The sequence below is a fragment of the Zalophus californianus genome, chromosome 1 (assembly GCF_009762305.2).
Source record: "Zalophus californianus isolate mZalCal1 chromosome 1, mZalCal1.pri.v2, whole genome shotgun sequence".
NCBI lineage: Eukaryota > Metazoa > Chordata > Mammalia > Carnivora > Otariidae > Zalophus > Zalophus californianus.
Genome location: NC_045595.1, coordinates 128595432 through 128616970, shown reverse-complemented (window position 1 = coordinate 128616970; position 21539 = coordinate 128595432). Strand labels below are relative to the sequence as shown.

The window sequence follows — 21539 nt, the reverse complement described above, 5'->3', positions numbered from 1 at the left end:
TTTGAAAGAATATTTCTTTTTTCTTTCTTTGTTTTAGAGAACTGTGCAAGAAAACCGTGTGTTTTGGGGGGGGGGTGTTAGTTACATAATTGAGATTAAAAAACAAAGGTTAAATATCTGATTACCATGTGCTAATCAAGGGGTTTTGCTGTTCTAATAAGAAAGCTTTACTACTTATTTCTTAATATTTTTGGAGTAATTCAAACTGATTCTGAAGTTGCTGTCTACGGGTGTAGATGCTTTCCTCTTTTCTCTCTAAATGCTTTCCCTTTCCAAGAAACAGGTGAGATTGAGAGCAGAGAAGAAGAACACTCACTCTCCTTGCACGGCCTTAGAATTTTGTTTCTTTAAAACTACTTATTTGAGCACATAGTATGTATTTGTGTTATGAAAACAGCCCTACAAGAAATACTGAAAGGGGGTCTTCTAAGCAAAGAGAGAGCCTAAAAGTAACATAGACCCGAAAGGAACACAGACAATATACAGTAACAGTCACCTTACAGGCAATACAATGGCACTAAATTCGTATCTTTCAGTAGTTACCCTGAATGTGAATGGGCTAAATACCCCAATCAAAAGACACAGGGTATCAGATTGGATTAAAAAACAAGACCCATTGATATGCTGTCTGCAAGAGACTCATTTTAGATGCAAAGACACCTCCAGATTGAAAATGAGGGGGTGGAAAACCATTTACCATGCTAATGGACATCAAAAGAAAGCTGGGGTGGCAATCCTTGTATCAGACAAAATAGATTTTAAACCAAAGACTATAATAAGAGATGAGGAAGGGCACTATATCCTACTTAAAGGGTCTATCCAACAAGAAGATCTAACAATTGTAAATATCTATGCCCCTAACGTGGGAGCAGCCAATTATATAAGCCAATTAATAACAAAAGCAAAGAAACACATAGACAACAATACAATAATAGTAGGAGACTTTAACACCCACCTCCCTGAAATGGACAGATCATCTTAGCAAAAGATCAACAAGGAAATAGAGACTTTAAATGACACACTGGACCAAATGGACTTCACGGACGTATTCAGAACATCCTATCCCAAAGCAACAGCATACACATTCTTCTCTAGTGCACATGGAACATTCTCCAGAATAGTTCACATCCTAGGTCACAAATCAGTCTCAACGGGTACCAGAAAGGAGAATTACAGACCAATATCCTTGATGAACGTGGATGCAAAAATTCTCACCAAAATACTAGCCAGTAGGATCCAACAGTACATTAAAAGGATTATTCACCATGACCGAGTGGGATTTATTCCTGGGCTGCGGGGTTGGTTCAACATCCGCAAATCAATCAATGTGATACAGTACATTAATAAAAGAACAAGAACCATATGATCCTCTCAATAGATGCAGAAAAAGCATTTGACAAAGTACAGCATCTTTTCTTGATCAAACTCCTCAGAGTATAGGAATAGAGGGTACATACCTCAATATCATAAAAGCCATCTATGAAAAACCCACAGCAAATACCATTCTCAATGGGGAAAAACCGAGAGCTTTTCCCCTAAGGTCAGGAACGCAGCAGGGTTGTCCACTATCACCAGTGCTATTCAGCATAGTGTACTAGAAGTCCACAGCAATCAGACAACAAAAAGAAATAAAAGGCATCCGAATCGGCAAAGAAGAAGTCAAACTCTCACTGTTTGCAGATGATATGATACTTTATGTGGAAAACCCAAAAGACTCCACCCCAAAACTGCTAGAACTCATATAGGAATTCAGTAAAGTGGCAGGATATAAAATCAATGCACAGAAATCAATTGCATTTCTATACACCACCAAGACAGAAGAAAGAGAAATTAAGGAGTCGATCCCATTTACAATTGCACCCAAAACCATAAGGTACCTAGGAATAAATCTAACCAAAGAGGCAACGATTCTATACTCAGAGAACTATAAAGTACTCATGAAAGAAATTGAGGAAGACACAAAGAAATGGAAAAACATTCCATTCTCATGGATTGGAAGAACAAATATTGTTAAGAAGTCAATGCTACCTAGAGCGATCTACACATTCAACGCAATCCCTATCAAAATACCATCCACTTTTTTCAAAGGAATGGAACAAATAATCCTAAAATGCTTATGGAACCAGAAAAGACCCCGAATAGCCAGAGGAATGTTGAAAAAGAAAAGCAAAGCTGGTGGCATCACAATTCCGGACTTCCAGCTCTATTACAAAGCTGTCATCATCAAGACAGTATGGTACTGGCACAAAAACAGACACATAGATCAATGGAACAGAACAGAGAGCCCAAAAATGGACCCTCAACTCTATGGTCAACTAATCTTTGACAAAGCAGGAAAGAATGTCCAAGGGGAAAAGGGCAGTCTCTTCAACAAATGGTGTTGGGAAAATTGGACAGCCACATGCAGAAGAACAAAACTGGACCATTTCCTTGCATCACACACAAAAATAGACTCAAAATGGATGAAAGACCCAAATGTGAGAAAGGAATCCATCAAAATCCTAGAGGAGAACACAAGTAGCAACTTCTTTGACCTCAGCCACAGCAACTTCTTCCTAGAAACATTGCCAAAGGCAGGGGAAGCAAGGGCAAAAATGAACTATTGGGACTTCATCAAGAAAGAAAGCTTTTGCCCAGCAAAAGAAGCAGTCCACAAAACCAAAAGACAACTGACAGAATGGGAGAAGATATTTGCAAATGACATATCAGATAAAGGGCTAGTATCCAAAATCTATAAAGAACTTATCAAACTCAACACCCAAAGAACAAATAATCCAATCAAGAAATGGGCAGAAGACATGAACAGACATTTTTCCAAAGAAGACATCCAAATGGCCAACAGACACATGAAAAAGTGCTCAACTTCGCTCGACATCAGGGAAATCCAAATCAAAACCTCAGTGAGATACCACCTCACACCAGTCAGAATGGCTAAAATTAACAAGTCAGGAAACGACAGATGTTGGCGAACTATGGAAAGAGCCAAGATATCCATCGACAGATGAATGGTTGAAGAAGTGGTATATATACATACACACACACACACAATGGAATATTATGCAAGCCATTAAAGGGAATGAAATCTTACCATTAGCAACAACATGGATGGAACTAGAGGGTATTATGCTGAGCGAAATAAGTCAGTCAGAGAAAGACATGTATCATATGATCTCACTGATACGAGGAATTCCTAACCTCAGGAAACAAACAGGGTTGCTGGAGTGGTGTAGGGTGGGAGGGATGGGGTGGCTGGGTGATAGACACTGGGGAGGTTATGTGCTATGGTGAGTTCTGTGAATTGTGTAGGACTGATGAATCAACATACCTGTACCTCTGAAACAAATAACACATATGTTTAAAAAAAAAAAGATAGTAGGAAGGGAAAAATGAAGGGGGGGAATCGGAGGGGGAGGCGAACCATGAGAGAAACAAACTGAGGGTTCTAGAGGGGAGGGGGTGGGGGGATGGGTTAGCCTGGTGATGGGTATTAAAGAGGGCACGTATTGAATGGAGCACTGAGTGTTATACTCAAACAATGAATCGTGGAATCCTACATCAAAAACTAACATGTATGGTGATTAACATAATAAAATTAAAAAAAAAAACTACTTATTTGAGTAATAGTATACATTTGTGTTATGTTGAAGGAAGAAGGCTATTTAATACCTGTACTTGAGAAACACTAAATTGATCAGCAGTTTGATGTTAAATGGTATATATATTTCTGATGAAAACCCTTGATTATGTCTCAATGAACTCCAGGTCATCTTCTCTGAAGCTACTTTCCAGAACAGAGTCAAGCCCACGATTTTATATTCAAATGAGGATCTTAATCTTTAAACAAAGTAAGGATTAGAAGAGTACTGGGATACATGTGGAGTATGAAATAACAGTCATTATATTGTCTTACACTTACTGCCCTCATGGTTACAGTTGCCCCTACCCTTCCCATTAAGATACAGAAGAGGTTACACTTCATGTACCGTGGTCCACAAAAGATACAAGCCTTATGAGAAACTGGAAGAGGTAAAGGGAATTAAATTTTTTCTTTTGTTGGGGCGCCTGGGTGGCTCAATCATTAAGCGTCTACCTTTGGCTCAGGTCATGATCCCAGGGTCCTGGGCTCCAGCCCTGCATCAGGCTCCCTGCTCAGCAGGAAGCCTGCCTTTCCCTTTCCCACTCCCTCTGCTTGTGTTCCCTCTTTCGCTGTGTCTCTTTGTCAAATAAATAAATCTTTAAAAAAAATTTTCTTTTGTCTCCCAAATGACCTTTTCAGATGGTTGGTTTTAGTCAGAATCCAAATAAGGTCTACATACTGCTTTTGGTTGGCTAAATTTAAGCCCCTTCCACATACTGGTATGAGAAAGCCATTCATTTGTCTTGTCGAATTTTCTATATGCTGAATTTGGCTCTGCATCCTTGTATTACTAACGTATTTTACTGTTGTCCGGTATTTCTGTAAAGTGGTAGTTGGAAACCTGATTAAATTCACTTTGAGTGTTTTGATCATGAAGTCTTTTTTCTTCCATTTGCATGATACCACATGAGGCATAAACCATCTGGTTGTGTCACTTTCAGTGATGGTGATATTGATTAGTTGATTCAGTTGTTGTTAGCCTCATCCACCCATTACACAGTTGCACATCAGATATTTCCCTAGTGGGCTCAGCACCTTTCATAATCATTGCTTAGGTTCATTCTTTTCTTAGGGATAGAAAAGATTATTTCCTAATTATATCATTGTTTTTGCATTGATTGTCTGGAATTCTGTAAATGATTGTTCCTAATCAAGTATTGTGATACTATGAAATAGAACTTGCGCAAGAAAGGCAGAGTATGTGCCTGAATGTTTTAGTTATCAATTTTCAGAATACTGAATTGGTGGTACTCTAGTAACCTCTCAAGGTGACCAGTGATGTGGATTTTATTTTTAATTTTTATAATCTCTTTGAGGTATTTTAATTCACTTTATTTCTGTCTCCTTTCGACATGACAGGAGTGGTCTTTGGTAGTCTCCTTGCTTTGTTGCATTACAAGATGTTCCAGGCTTCCTGCTTTAGCCCTGAAATTGGCTATTCTTGTAGGGAGTTCTGACTCCTTTTAGTGGACAGTGTTTATTTAGAGACTATAATCCAAGTATAGAGTGCTTTTAATACGAGGTTGCCATTAACTGCTTGTAGGTGGTTTGAGGCCTAGGATGTGTATATTTTCAGTAAGAGAAAAACAAATCACAAGTTCCTAGTTATATTTTAATTCATGTGTATAATTATAGGGTTTTAAAGCTTGATTGTATTGCGTGAATTTTACTGAAAATATACCAGAGTATTATAAACATTAAAATTATTTGTATTCAGTTCCATCTAATACGAGTTTCATAATAACAGTAAAATGGTCAAAACATATTTGCCATCAAGACAAATTGTTCTGTAGCACAATGTGACACATTGAGTTTCTCACTTCTTACCTCCCTAGCAATATTGCTCTACATCCTGCAGATGTAGCCATCTTCTATAGCACTACATTGTGAAGAGAAAAAAAATAATTTTTTTTTTTTTTTTTTTTAAGAGTTTATTTATTTATTTGAGAGAGAGAGAATGAGAGACAGAGAGCACGAGAGGGAAGAGGGTCAGAGGGAGAAGCAGACTCCCCGCTGAGCAGGGAGCCCGATGCGGGACTCGATCCCGGGACTCCAGGATCATGACCTGAGCCGAAGGCAGTCGCTTAACCAACTGAGCCACCCAGGCGCCCCGAGAAAAAAAATAATTTTTACTGCTTCTCTATTTGTATATATTTTTTCTTTCTGAAAATTTTGAAGACTAAAAGAGTTTAAAGTTTCTTTGTCGGGGCGCCTGGGTGGCTCAGTTGGTTAAGCGATTGCCTTCAGCTTAGGTCATGATCCTGGAGTCCTGGGATCGAGTCCCGCATCGGGCTCCCTGCTCAGCGGGGAGTCTGCTTTTCCCTCTGACCCTCCCCCCTCTCATGCTCTCCCTCTCTCTCATTCTCTCTCAAATAAAATAAATAAATCTTTAAAAAAAAAATTTCTTTGTCATTCTTTTTTGTCCCTAGGGATTATGTGCAGTCAAAATATTGCTTTAAAGTATATTAGTTTTCTTTATGACTACAAATAACTTCACTCGTTCTAAAAAGTATTCATTTTCTGTGTATCTTAAAAGTAGATAATGTTGGTTGGCTGTGCCTTTGTTCTGTGTCTTCTCACTTGGTGATCCAGGCTCTTAGAGCAGGCCCAGTATATAGGACATGCTCATTCTTGTGGCAGGAGAAAAGAGCAAGAGACCTGACAATACACTTATAATACCTTTTAGAATTGTGATTGGATGTGGTATGTACCACGTCTGCTCAATTTCCATTGGCCAAGGCATGTCACATGGCCACGGTCCAGTTGTTGGCGTGGGGATGAATAACTCAATTGTAGGAAAAGTGAAGTGATTTGAATTCTCAACAGTAATACGTTCGCCCACATAAAGTCACTTAAATTGATCCCTGTATGTTGATGCCTTTCTAGTCACCATAATTAGTATTGTTTTGAATTCTGTTTTAAAGGGATTATCTATCTGACAGGCATGCTGAGGAGATAACTGAATGTCAGGGAGAAAAGGCTTTTGTTAACCTTTATCTACATCTACCATCTACACTTTTGAAGGGGTAAAATGATGGCATTCATATTTACTAATCCTGGGCTTTCTCAGCTTGATGATTGTTAACAGGTTGAATTATATCATCCACAATTCATATGCTGAAGTCGAAACTCCCAGTACCTCAGAATATAAACTTACTTGGAAATAGGGTCTTTACAGAAATAATTACGTTAAAGTGAGGTCATTAGGGTAGGCTCTAATCCAGTATGACTGGTATCCTTATAAAAATGAAATTTGGACACAGACACAGAGGGAAAACAGTGTGAAGAGTCCTAGGGAGACATGGTGAGGTGGCTAGAGTAATGCATCCATAAACCAAGGAAGCTAGGAGGAAGGCCTGGAACAGATCCTTCCTTAGCACGTTCAGGAGAATTGCCCTGCCAAAGCCTTGATCTTGCACCTCTGACTTCCAGAACTATGAGGCAGTAAATTTTGTTGTAAGCCACCAAGTTTGTGGTACTTTTGTTGATATTCTGAGACTCAGTTTTTAATGCGAGGTGGTGTTTCCCTTCCCACAAATAAACAATCCTCAGTGACCATACTGGTATCTGAGAATTCAGCTCAGTTTTGACAGTCCGCCAGAGATAGTGTCAGATGCCACAGGTTATGGGTCCAGTCTTCCTGACCCCTCAGGATGCCAGTTACAAGCCCAGCTTATTACCTGTGCTTCTGACCAACTAGCTATAAATCAGAGCTTCCCATGGCCTCCTCTTTGGGGTCAGTTAATTTGCTAGAGCAGCTCATAGAACTCCAGACATTTTACATACTAGATCACTAGTTTATTATGAAAGGTTGTAACTCGGGAACAGTCAGATGGAAGAGATGCATCAGGGCAGCATGAAGGGAAAGGGCGTGGCACTTCCATGTGCTCTCCAGGTATGCCACTCTCCCCCCAGTCTCCTCGTGTTTACCATCCTGTAAGCTCTCTGATCCCTGTCCTTTTAGGTTCTTATGGAGGCTTCATTACACAGACATGATCAAATCATTGGTGACTGATTCAAGCTCCAGGCCCTCTCCCTTCCCCAGAACTGGGAGGGTATGGAACTGAAAAGTCCCAACACTCTAAACACAGGGTTGGTTCTCCTGACAGCCAGTCCCCATCCTTAGGTGTGGTCCCAAAGTCACCTCGTCAACATACCGAGAGACACCTTTGCCGCTAGTGAAGTTCCAAGGATTTTGGGAACTCTGAGTCAGGAAACTGGGGCTAAAACCAAATATGTATGAGAAATACACATTTTTGGTCATCTGAATGACCAAATATATGTATTTTTTTCCTTGTAAATTGCAATATTGACAGCTAATACAGTGAAAAGTTTCACAGTGCAGTCAGGCTTGATTGTAAGAGTGTGGGAAGGAATAGAAGCTGCAACTGTAGGTTGCTGTACTGGAAGGGAATTTATTGCCAGACTAAAAAATTTTGGACTTTGTTGAAACGGTGTCTTGAAACAAGTTTGGCAGCCAGGGCAAGAAGACACTAGCTTGAGGGTCGTTTATTTTTGTAATCTTTATTGTTTACTAATGGAGTAGTCTCGCTGCTGACGGGGTACAAGAAGATGGATCCTCTGTTCAGAGTTACCTTCACATCTGTTGTCCTTTTAAGCTCGAAAAGGTGTAGCATACTTGAGTTTGTTCTCTCGAAGCTGGAATTGGACATTAAGTCATGGAGCAGTAAGTTTTCTAGTTGATTAGTTCGGAGAGTTTTAAAAAGTTAGGTGTTAAGGATTGATATGTTCCCCCCAAAATAGGTTGAAATCGTAACCCTTGGTACCTGTGACTGTGATCTTCTTTGGAAATAAGGTCTTTGCAGATGTAATTAAGATAAGGTCATAAGGGTAGGCCCCATTCCAGTGTGACTGGTGTCCTTATGAGAAGGAAATTTGGACACGGACACACACGCAGTGGAAAACGCCACGTGAAGACACAGACGCAGAGGGAGGACGGCCTTGTGGAGATGGAGGCAGAGACCGGCTTTCTGTTGCCACAGACCAAGGAACGCCTGGAGGTACCAGAAGCTGGAGGAGGCGAGGAAGGATCCACGCCCCTAGAGGCTTTGGTGGGAGCGAGGCCCTGCCGACATCTTGACTTCCGACTTTAGCCTCCAGAAATGAGACAATACTTTTCTGTTTTAAGGCACCCAAGTTTGTGGTGCTTTGTTCTGGCAGCTCTAGGAAACTAGGGACATAAGGATTTTGAGAAGTACTTTGTGATCTGGAGAGCTGTTTCTCTAAGTTACCATATTTTGCAGATTATTAGAATGCTTTCATTTGGGTAAACAAGAGGTTCCCAAACTTTGCTGTGAATTGTCTTTACCTGAGAATCTTTAAAAAATACTTACCATCTTGCTCCCACCTCCAGAAATTCTGGTGTAATTAGTGTGGGATGTGACATGGGCATCAGGATTTTTAAAAGCTCCCCAGGTGATTTAATGTGCAGTGTTTTGAAGAACCACTGGGCAAACCTCCTAGCTTAGATATTCTCCCACCCCTCCCTACACATACAATTTTGTGTTCATTTAGCTTTTATTAGCCTGTAGATAATATACTCCCCTTCACCTCCACATCCCCTGCTATAAACTCATTTGTGCCTTGGTCTATTATGATTTTTTAAAAATTGCTGTATTTTATTCTTTGTTCTTGCCAGCCTTGGCTAGACATGTGATTATATTCATCTTTGTATATAAAAGATTATTTATAAAATTGCTATGTCTATTTGTATTAAAACCAAATTTTAAAAATTTCTAAGTCATGCATATCTGCATTTGAAAGTTGAACTATATTCGTATTACCTAAGTTGCAAATAAATGAAAAATTACATCTGTATTCAAATAGACTTGCATTTCATGAAGTATACAAGTATACAACAATTCAAATCATTGTTGGCCATTCTACAAGATTGTATTGGGAATGATAAATTGAAGGACATGGAAACATCCACCTCCTCCTCAAACATAGCTTTTTGGTTTTCAAGTCTTCCACTTTATATCGCTTTTTTCAAACTGATACTTTACAAAGTAAATGACATTCAATAGCTGTGGATGTATTCTGGGTTAGTAATTTCTTCATGGGAAGTTTTAAATTGTGAATATTTTTTGTTTGGCCATATGCTAGCCTAAAAATAATACAGTAGTCCCTTCCTTATTTCTATATTTCTATAGTTTCTCTTTCCATGGTTTCAGTTACCTGTGGTCCTCCGCAGTCCAGCAGCCACATGATCCTTCTGAGTGTTGTCAGTAGGTCTTGAGTAGCTTCACACTATGTCATTGATGCCTATGTCATTCCCTTAACTTCATCTCATCACCTAGCATTTGATCATCGCACATCATGGCTAGAAGGGTGATTACACTGCAGTGAGATATTTGGAGAGAGAGAGAACCACATTTACATAACTCTTAGTATAGCATATTGTTAGTAAGCATTCCTTACTGTGCCTAATTTATAAATAAGACTTATAAGTATGTATGCATAGGGGAAAACATAGTATCTCTAGGGTTTTTACCTGCTGTTCCAAGCATCTGCTAGGGGTCTTAGAATGCATCCCACTAGGATTAAGGGGGGGAATACCTAAACAGTCCATTTTAGATCATCTGAATGGCCACTTTGGAACAAAGTAAAACTATTTGTGTTTATCTTAATCTTGTAGTTTACATTAAACATCAGACACCTTGGAATTGATAAAAAATTTTTTCTTCTCAAAGGCACTTGATACATTACTCAAATTTGAGAAACCGAGTTAAGGAGATGTATTTATGCCTTTGCTGTATCTAAGTTCCTTGGAAAGCAGAACACTAAGTCATTATTATTCATTAACATTTTGTTATGTCAGATTGTTAAGCTTGTCATCTACCTGGCTTGAAGTGATTAAATGTGTTTGTTCGTGAGGGTTGAGGAATTCATGTAGAAACCCTAGAGTACAAGCACTGTTTGAGGAGGGGAGTGGGCTTGGTTTAGAGTGTAGGGGTCAGAGGTGGGGTTCAGGGGAAGGTGGAAGAAGTCAAGGCAGAGAGTTTCATTGGTAGAATAGTGGTAAGTATGGGTGTGCTGAGTAGGGGGACTAGTCCAGGGGAAAGGGATGATAGGAGATTTTAGGGAGAGCTGTTTTTATGCAGCACTTCTGCCTAGGCCTAGGTTTCTCTACCTGGCAAAAGGGTGACAATGGCATGTGTTACAAGGACTTCAAAAAGAACGGAAGCGCTATTATCTTATGCTTTGAATTTCTTTTAATGTATTCACAGCAATTACTGATACAGTTAGGAGTAACAGTATGTGGACTACTTATTTGCCATGATTAAACACAGATGTGTCTCTACTCCCTAGATTTTTCTCTATTCCCTACATTTCCTGTTTTTTCTTTTGTGTCCTCAGAATGAAGAACAGGTGTGGAAATTGTACCAGGTATAACCTGGAAATCTGACCATAAAGAATTTCAGATTGGTTGCTCAACTAGCCACCTCTCTTTATTTCTTGTGTTGCTAATAGATTGAGTATATGATTGGAACGATTCTGTATTGCCAAAGTTCTACATGATTTGTTTCCATATATATGGTATAGAGGAGGCTGCCGTTACCTAGTCTTGAATGTATTCCTTTTGGGAAATAAAGGCTACAGAACAGAGACCAGCTTCATTACAGAGGTATAGTCTCAGAAAATGTGTCATTTTTATTCCTCCGTGTTTTATTTAGTAGATTCCATATGTTTTATCGAAAGTAGAACTTTTGCATGAGGGTGTTTATGGTTTCTTGCATACCTTTTTTGTTTATTAAATGTAAATTTGCTGGATACCTATGTGTATTCCAACATGAACATAACAAATCAGACAAGGTTTATATCATGTTACAATCTGAACAGTATTCATGGCATAAGAGGTCTTTTTCCCAAAAAGATTGCCAAAAAAGATTAGCACTAATATTGCCAAGAAGGAATCAATTTTTATACCAGCAGATATATATTCTTTGTTTATGTTCTTGTTATGTTAATGACTCAAAGAACTTATGTGTGTTATAGCTGTCAATATTTGTTGCACCAGAAATTAAAACTATGAAATTTTGTTACCAGCGCATTTTAACATAACAAACCCATCTATAACATGTTAACACAAACAACATATTTTATGGGAAATAAGTATTTTCCAAGAATTTCAAAAAAATTTCATGAGAAGAATGACACTGATTTACATTTTTGCAAATTTCTATTAATCCCTGGCTTACTAGAATATAACTGGGTTCTCACATTTGCTTCTGCATTCACGTGTTAGGATATGTTGTTACAGTCAAAATCTAGGAAAAATAAAATCTGGCCTTACAAAGATGTATAATTGGTACTTTTCAAAATGAAAATAAAATTTTATTTTTCAAATGAATTTGAATATTTTCTTTGATACTACCAAATCTCAAGTAGATAGTTTAATGATTAGTTACTATGCAAGATCTGAAATTGTATCTACGAACTTTTTGTACTATTACATTAAAATCCATTGGTCTCTCTTGAACTTAGAATAGTTCATTTCCTCATGCATAATTTTGGTGTTTGGAAAAGTATTTGTTCACTGAGTTGTGTAGACTTTCCATATGTTCATTATGCAGTATAAACAGTTACTAACATCACCACGGATCTCATCAGACAAGTTTTTGAGTATTGGGGAGCTCTTAAACTCATGGTGGCTGATAAATTTTCCAAATCCTAATTTTCTCCTAAAAGCTTAGGTTTTAGTCTTGCCAACAAATATTGCTAGTTGTTTTCTTTAAAGTGACAGTTTCACTTTGTTTATTTTCAAGAAAATGTCTGCCAAATTGTCTCAAAAGCCATACTTTGTCAGTTGTTCTTTGAAGTAAAAATGGTGTTCCATGAAAAAAGTAGCTAGTTCAACTTGCAATTCAAATAATTGCACAGTGCTTTTCTTTGAGACAACCATCATTTTTAGTACGCAGCAGAAGTGCTTTATATGTACTTAATGTTTTGTTATATAGGATATTAAACAGATGTGTATTTGAAAGTTAAGATTTTAATAAAACTTAAGCATTTTTCCTGCTTTCAAGGAAATTCTTCAGTGAAGGATTTTTGTGGGTTTTTTTGTTTTTTTTTGAGAGCATGATAGTGAAGAATAAAATGCCTGCTAAGATAGTAAGATGTAACCACCTTGATTTGCATTAGGGTATGAGCAGTTTTACTCACTACCATTTTGTAACATCACTGTAAGTCAGGTCTGTGAAAAAGGCAAGTAGTCTTAGTACTATAAAAATCATTTTTCCTGTTGATCCCTTAAAGTCTTGGGAACCCCAGGGTGTCTACATACCTCACTTTGAAACTTAATTTACATAATAAAAAAACAATCAAACTTTGTTATGGGCAGGATAAAGGTAGCAAATCTGATTTTTAGTTTTGAGCACCTTGAACAGCATTAGCATTGAAGTACATTTACAATGAAATGGAAAGAAGTATTTTTTAATAAGATGGTACTAAAAGTCTGTCTTTGCAGTTAGTCTGTAGCCTGACTGGGTCAAGTACTTACAAAGGATGGACGCTGCAGGGCCTCAGTGTGGTTATGGAGTGATGCACTTCATTTGTTCCTATGTGGGCTTTTTTGTTTGTTGGTTTTTGGGGAAAAAAAAGAAAATCTTACAGGACAGTACTGCCAGCTGTTTTCTTTCACCCTGTGAAATTGACCTCAGACACTTTCATGGTGGATTTCCCCCAGTTTTCAATAAAACTGCAAAGCCTATCTCCATTCATATCTGTCATCAATTTTTACTCCATTTTCTTTTGCCTTTTGTCTTCCCAGGTTTACTGGCAGCTGGCTTGTGGGGTGTGTGTTGGTACAGGTGTGTACCAATCTGTTATCTGAGTATTAAACTTGGTTTAAGTTGTCTTCACTTGATTTGAACAAGCTTTTATTGCCTATTGGGATGAATGTTGATCTCATCTTGTACTCCCCCCCGTACTTGGACATTTGATGTATATTAATCATATATTTTTACTAAGAGAACAATCTTCTGCATATTTTTTACTTTTGCTCTTCCAGATAATTTGGCAAATTACGGCCCATCCATGGACACTTGTTTTGATTCACTTAGGACTCAGTAGTTTTAGTTCTGTCTACTTAGTCCACTCCCCATCTTTTAAGAACCAGAGAATAGCTAGTCCTTGTCTGATAAACTATTTCATAAATACTATTATAAGTAGTATTTATTTATAATTCTGAATTCATTATACCTAGTATCTTCTTCTCTTTATTTGCCTGTAATATCTCAGTTTCAAGCCAAGTTTCCATTCATTCATGTGATTTCCTTTTATTTGTTTTTTTTTTTTTTTTTAATGTTTATTTGACAGATACAGCAAGAGAGGGAACACAAGCAGGGGGAGTGGGAGAGGGAGAAGCAGGCTCCCTGCTCAGCCGGATGCGGGGCTTGATCCCAGAACCCTGGGATCATGACCTGAGCCAAAGGCAGGCGCTTAATGACTGAGCCACCCAGGCGCCCCTGATTGTTCTTTTAAAGTTTAGCTATGTTCCAGTCTTTCGTGTTCTCATTGCATGTCTGTTCCAAAGCTAGAATAGTTTGTTTTAATTGAGAAAATTTTGTTACCTTTTTTTTTTTAAAAGATTTCGTTTATTTATTTGACAGAGAGACAGGGAACACAAGCAGGGGGAGTGGGAGAGGGAGAAGCAGGCTCCCTGCTCAGCCGGATGCGGGGCTCGATCCCAGGACCCTGGGATCATGACCTGAGCCGAAGGCAGACGCTTAACGACTGAGCCACCCAGGTGCCCCTTGTTACCTTTCTTATACTGGTTCCCATTCAGACAAACTCAGAGCTTTAATTGCTAGTGGGAGGGGACTAGCTTCTTGATTTTCATTTCCATACCTGACTTTTCTTTCCCAGACTGACAGTGGTTTGCCTTAAGTCCTATGACTGATTACTGCTCAATAATTGAAAAAGATGTACCAAAAATAAGGCCTGTCAGGGCGCTTGGCTAGATCAGTTGGCAGAGTGTGTGACTCTTGATCTTAGGGTTGTGAGTTCAAGCCCCACGTTGGGTGTAGAGATTACTTAAAAATAAAATTAAAAAAAAATATATGGCCTATCTTCTGTTCCCTTAGTGTTTTAATTTCTTGTCCTCTTCATCTATCTGTCAATATACCTTGGCTATAATTTATTTAATCATTCATCGCATATTTATTGAGTCCATCTTGGGGTCGTATAGTTTTATCTTTTAAAGGGATGTTAGAAGACATCTGTGTAAACCACCTCTCTTTAATGTGTGTGGCAAGTTGAAGTCCACATCGATGGACTACGAGGCAGTTCATCAGAGGCCTTTTGGGTATAAAAAGAAATGGGCCTGTAGTTTTAATGTCTGTTTAACTTAAATCAGGGTTGACTCATCACATAATGGATGCTTTTTTACTGTTCTCTGTCCTCTTGAGAGCTTTGCCTAGACTTAATATTGCTTAATTGGGATTCAAAATTAGTGTTCCCTGTCGTCAAATCAATGGCAAATGTTCTGTTAAAAAGAATGTTCTGTAAAAACCATTCTGTGTTTTGTAAAAAACCCAAGATGTTGTAGGTTGTACAAAAATAGGTGATGGGTTGGATTTGACATAGAGCCATAGTTTTTAGACCCCTGGTGTAGATCACAGTTGAAATAAATGATTGACATTAGAAATCTCAATTACTAATGAATACTTGGTTTGATATACCATTTGCCTAAGTCTTTATATATGTCAGTGTTATAAAAGATACTTGGTCCTAATAAGCATCATGCATAATACTTAAATGTTTCTTAGTGAATTTGTTTTCCCTTTCCCAAATTCCTGGAGATATCCATCTGAGATCTGACAGTCTTTAAAAATTTGTTAAAAATGTTTTATTAATAACTGCGTGATCTGGTAACTCTGCTGGCTTGTAAGATTCATGCATAATACCCTGTGTACTTGTACTGATTCTAGTCATTGAAGTTTAGAAGTGAAAGAGACCATCTAATGTTTCCTCATTTTATAGGTGAGGAAACAGAGGCCCAGAAGATTCAAATCTTTTATCTAAAATTACATAGGCTATCTGAGATCTTACTTTCTTGTCATGTTATCTTTAATTTGTATCTGAGAGCTCTGGATTCCAATGAAACCAAGAAAGAAAAAGGTAATTTAGGAGTTTATCCCTTCTAAGTTATTATCACCATACTTTAATTTCTTAAGACTCATCAGCTTTGGAACTTAAGTGACCATTAATCTGATAAGAAAACAAGCAACAAGAACCAAAAGAAAAAATGTTTATAGCAAAAAAATTGCCTATAACTCTTTTTTTTTTTAAGATTATTTATTTATTTATTTATTTGAGAGAAAGAATGAGAGAGAGAGAGAGAGAGAGCACATGAGAGGGGAGAGGGTCAGAGGGAGAAGCGGACTCCCTGCCGAGCAGGGAGCCCGATGCGGGACTCGATCCCGGGACTCCGGGATCATGACCTGAGCCGAAGGCAGTCGCTTAACCAACTGAGCCACCCAGGCGCCCGCCTATAACTCTTAAAAGAAGAAGAAATTAGCCTTTACACTCTTAGAAAAATTACTGGAAGGTGCTCATGTGCCAAAATTAGAAGGTAAAATGCCATCACCTGCTAATTTCCCTTCACAAACTATCTTGTTCACCTTTTTAAACAATTTAAGCTACATTTGTTTCTCTTGAGGATGCTATAGACTTTTTACTAGCACTTTATATATTCAGATTATTAAAAATGCCCCCCCAAGAGAAAAGAATTTATGTAAATCAAATGAAATACAAAGCTTATTTTAAAAGGTTGTTTTCTCCTTTTTGGTGGGAATGCAAATTGGTGCAACCGCTGTTTAAAATAGTGTGAAGGTTCCTCAAAAAAAATAAAATAGAAATACCCTATGATCTGGTAATTCCAGTATGGGTATTTTGCTCAAGGAAAACAAAAACACTAATTTGAAAATATATATGCACCCCTATGTTATAGCAGCATTATTTACAATAGCCAAGATATGGAAGCAGCCCAAGTGTCCACTGACAGATGAATCGATAAAGAAGAAGAGATAGTAGACTATTACGTGGCCATAAAAAAATGAGACCTTGTTATTTGCAACCACATGGGTGGACCTAGAGGATATGCTAAGTGAAATAGGTCAGAGAAAGACAACATCTGATTCCATTCATATGTAGAATTTAAGAACGAAACAAATAAGCAAACAAAAAAGATTTTTTTAAAGATTTATTTATTTTAGGGTGCAAGTGAACAAGGGGGAGGGGCAGAGGGAGAGAATCTCAAGCGGACTCCCCATTGAGTGGGAGATCGACATGGGCTCGATCTCATGACCCTGAAACCATAACCTGAGCCAGAATCGAGAGTAGGATGCTTAACTGACTAAGTGCCCCAAACAACAGATTCTTAAATACAGAGAACAAACTGATGGTTATCAGGCAGGCGGTGGGTGGGGGATGGGTGAAGTAGGTGAGCAGGATTAAGAGTACCATCGTGGTGATGAGCACTGAGTAATGTTCAGAATTGTTGAGTCATACTGTGTATGTGAAACCAGTATAACACTGTATGTTAATTATACTTAAATTTATAAAAGGATATTTTCTCCTTTTTAATAATGTGAGTAAAAATTACCTCATGAGATTGGGTCTTTAAAAATATAGTTTAATAAAGTGATCCACTTGTAAAAAAAGTAAAAATATAGTTTAAACTTAACATTTATCCTAATGTGAATAGTGGTAGAATTTTTGTTTGTGTTATGGAAACATTCTTCTTTGCCTTTCTTTGGACTTAATATCACAGGAAGCTTTAAAAAGATACTGTGTTTGACAAACCGTACTTGTAGTTCAGGGTTAATACATAAACACGTGTATAGGCTGTTTGCCGTTGATGCTTTAAGAAATCAGCCAGATAATTTGATTTTGTTGTACTGGGTTTTGTTTTTGTTTTAGTTTGGTTAGTATTATATTAAAATAGGCTGAAATATTTCATTTAGAACTGGGTGTTTTTTTTTTCTTGATTATCTGTTTCTAAATCCTAATGTTGCACTTTATAGTTTACAAAAGTAATTTGGTAAACATTTCACTTAGTCTAATAAAATTTTGTGAAACATAAGATTTAGCAAGGCAAAAGTTGAGAATGTATTTTATACATATTTTAAGCTATGTTACCAGTGACTTTCAAAGCTAGATCTTAAGATACCTTCCTTCATTGTACCATATTTTATACATACAGCAGTGTTATTGCCTAACATATGTAGGATTATAATTATTTTTAATGAGGCAGGAAATTAAGGGTAATGCATTTTTCAGTGCTGTTCCTGAGAGTGTTTCATGGTGGGAAGGAGGGGGCAGTTCAAGGAGAAGGGGCATTGTGGTGCAGATGATTATAAAATGTTATTAATGTATCCTGTTAATCTCATTGTCTTTGAACAGGATGGGTTTCTGAAAATAGAGGCAAATTTTCAGAAAGGCAGATCCCAGCAATTGTAAATTTAACATCAATGATTTTTAAAGGCTTCAGATGAATGATCAGAGTTTTTAAGAATTGGTGGTGATGGATATATATCCGTTTGCTAGGTCTGCCATAACAAAATCCACAGACTAGGTGGCTTAAACAACAGATACTTATTTTCTCATAGTTCTGGATGTTGGAATTTGAAGATCAAGGTGTCAGCAGGATAAATTACTTTATAAGGCCTCTCTCCTTGGCTTGCAGATAGCTACTTTCTTTCTCACTATGACCTCGCGTGATCTTTCCTCTGTGTATACAGACACATCCCTGGTGTCTCTCCCTCCTCATATAAGGACACCTGTCATATTGGGTTAGGGTCTACCCCAATGGCTTCAGTTTACCTCTTTAAAGACCCTATTTCCAAATAAAGTCTCATTGTGAGGTACTAGAGGGGTTAGGTCTTCAACATATGAATTCTATGGACAGTTCAGCTCATAAGATGGTAATAAAGCACCATGACTTTGCTAATGAGTAAATTGATTTAATTTCTCTCCTCTTTCTCATTTCCCTCCCCCTCCACACACTTGTTTTTTGTTTTTGTTTTGTTTTTTAGTTATGATAATGTATTTTTGCAGTGTGTTTTGGTTTTAGCAAGACAATTTGACAAGAGTTTCCTAGGATAACTCAGTGGGTAATATGACAGCAAGATTTTACTTTGCTGAAATAAGCTATTTATCTACTTTGCTCCATAGCAGTTTGAGAACTCAAATGCAACAAAGTAATTTTGATACATGATTCTGTGTGCCTCTAGAAACTGTTATTTAGCAGGGTATTGGTATCATCTGTGACTGCAGTGGCTAGCTGACCACTTAGGGCTGCCATTCACAGCGTAGTAAGTTTAAGCTGAGCACTGACAGCCTGCACTGTACATGAGGCCTTGGCAATATATGTCACATCTTGGAATTAGCAATTTTGTAGGACCTTCTAGTGCTAAGAATTTTCATTCTTTGTAGTCATTAAATTATTTTATTCTTATGTGTTATACATTCCATACTATTTTCCATGTGAGGAAAGTTTAGTATTTTAATAACATTTCTAAATACATATATAGAAGTGCTGTTCTCATATGACATTAAAATGAGGAAGTTAATACTGAAGAGGAAATGAAATAATGTGTAGAGTGCTTCGCTCCATACATAGCATGTAGGAATTTCTCAGTAATTGCGAATATTCTTCTTCATTTTCCTTAACACTCAAATGAATGAGAAGCAGTGTGCACACACGTAGGAGCAGAGGTAACTTGGTACCCTTCAGACATTTGAATTAAAAGGAAAATGCTCGGGTGCCTGGGTGGCTCAGTTGGTTAAGCGACTGCCTTCGGCTCAGGTCATGATCCTGGAGTCCCGGGATCGAGTCCCACATTGGGCTTCCTGCTCAGGGAGTCTGCTTCTCCCTCTGACCCTCTTCCCTCTCGTTCTCTCTATCTCTCATTCTCTCTCTCTCAAATAAATAAAATCTTAAAAAAAAAAAAAAAAAGGAAAATGCTCTTCCAGCACTGTGCCTATGACAGAAACCTGTAAGCCATTTGGGTTTTACATCTCTGCTTACCTATTCCCTCAGCCTTAAGGTTTGTGCTTTCATAATTTTCTGTATTTTTTCTTATCCAAGTTAGTATTGTTTTCTTCACAGTAACCTCTAAAGTCCCAAGGTCTGGCCCTGGTTTACTTCGTTTAGCTTTGTTTAGCCACATCTCCAGCACCATGTCAATAGTGCCTGGTGCATTGGAAGTGTTCACCCCAAGTTTTGACTGAGTAGTGCTTTAGTGCATTTTTCCCCTTTTAGGTTTTGTTAATTGCATGACCCCTGTAGTGTTTACTTTTCACTTACCACTACCCCACTGCCACAGCTGTATCTCATCTGCATTCGTTTGGATTTGGTTTATCCCCCCCAAAATAATAGAAGTAACTTAGGAAAAATCTGTTCCTGTAGGGAAACAGAATCAGAGGTACCACTTTCCATAAGACGTGAGCTGTAATATTTTAACCACTCTGGAGCATTTCTGCTGGAACGTCCTTTGTTTTATCTCTAAATCAGCACATAAAAAGTGTGACTCCCCAGAGGGCTGTGCTCTCTAGGCACCCCATTTTTATGGGTAATTCTTCATGCTTTGTAGTCTGGAAACAATTCGAAAAAATGTGACTTTTGCCCCCTCTTTTTCTTATTTCTCCAAATATCTATCACTAATTTTAGTCATTTTCTTGTTTAAAACATCTCTTGGATAATTCCCCCTATTTGCCTTTTTTTGGTTGCAACTGAAAAGTCTCAAATTGGGTTAGACAATAAAATTAATTTTTGACTTCTTTAACTGAATTAGAGTGATAAATTAGTTTCTGATAGTACTTAATCCAGTTGCTTAATAGATAACTTGATGTCATTAATAATAGTTGCTCTTGTCTCTCTAGTCTCTGGTGTCCTTCTCTCTTTCTCTCTCTGCTCTAATGTCTGTGATGGTACATAGTGTCTTTGTTATCTGCCACCTCCTCTCTGAAAGGAGGAGGTTGTCTTTCCTAGAAACCAGCAAATGTCTTTTAGCATTTCATTTACCAGGAGTGATTGAGGTGGGGCAGAGGGAGATGATGTGTATATGTGGGGGTGGGTGTCAGCCCTAAGCTGAAGATACAAAATATGCTGGTTGACTTAAGCAATTAAGTAAGCGCCTTCCTTTGGACCAGGAGGTCCATCTCATTTAAGCCACAGGATTGGGAATGGAGTAGTTCTCCAGATGGAAAGCAGGAATAGTGGTGTCTTTTGTCAGACTGTGGCAGTGGAGGCTGCAAGAGGCAAGCCACAGTTTTCTCTATCTTCTTGATTATAGTCACTCAGCAGTTCTCAGCTGCTGAGTTCCAGAGAAGCCTAAGGTATCCTTCCTTCTAAATGATCTCTCAACACCATACCATCCCCAACATAACAAGTACCTTGAGCACCTGTGGGTCATTAATATTTATTTGGAAAGGTAACCCAGAATGTCCAAGGTGGCATTGACAGTTACTTTCCAATATAAAACAATTCTTAAAAAAAAAAAAAATTATATATTTATTTGAGAGAGGGAGGGTTTGTGTGTGTATGAGTCAGGGGAGGGACAGAGGGAGAGAATCTCTAAGCAGACTCCCCACTGAGCATGGAGCCCGGTGTGGGTCCCCGTCTCACGACCCGTGAGATATGACCTGAGCTGAAACCAGGAGTCAGACGCTTAACCGACTGAGCTACTCAGGTGCCCCAAAACAATTCTTATTTTTAACATCAAAGATCTTTTAGCAGCTTTTAATATTGTTGCTCTTTTTTCATCTTTTGAATAAATAACTGTGGCAGATATTTGTAGATGTATTTACAGATGTACTGTTTTGTCACAAATTTGATAATATTGAATATTTTTAAATCTTTATTAGTTACGGC

At 38.0% G+C, this 21539-nt stretch overlaps 1 protein-coding gene across 12 annotated transcripts in view; it reads left to right on the top strand.

The window, feature by feature from the left end:
* The window catches only part of TBL1XR1 (TBL1X receptor 1), a 173800-nt gene that overhangs the window by 107510 nt on the left and 44751 nt on the right, over positions 1-21539 (top strand). Inside the window, exon 4 of one of the 12 annotated variants that reach the window (XM_027583733.2) lies at positions 3763-3845. The exons of 9 other annotated variants lie outside the window; for them this stretch is intronic. The gene's annotated coding sequence lies outside the window, so the exon portion shown is untranslated. Of the gene's footprint in view, positions 1-3762; positions 3846-4006; positions 4027-11160; positions 11286-21539 lie in introns of those variants that run through there. 2 more of the 12 variants (XM_027583734.2, XM_027583735.2) reach the window with 2 other exon arrangements.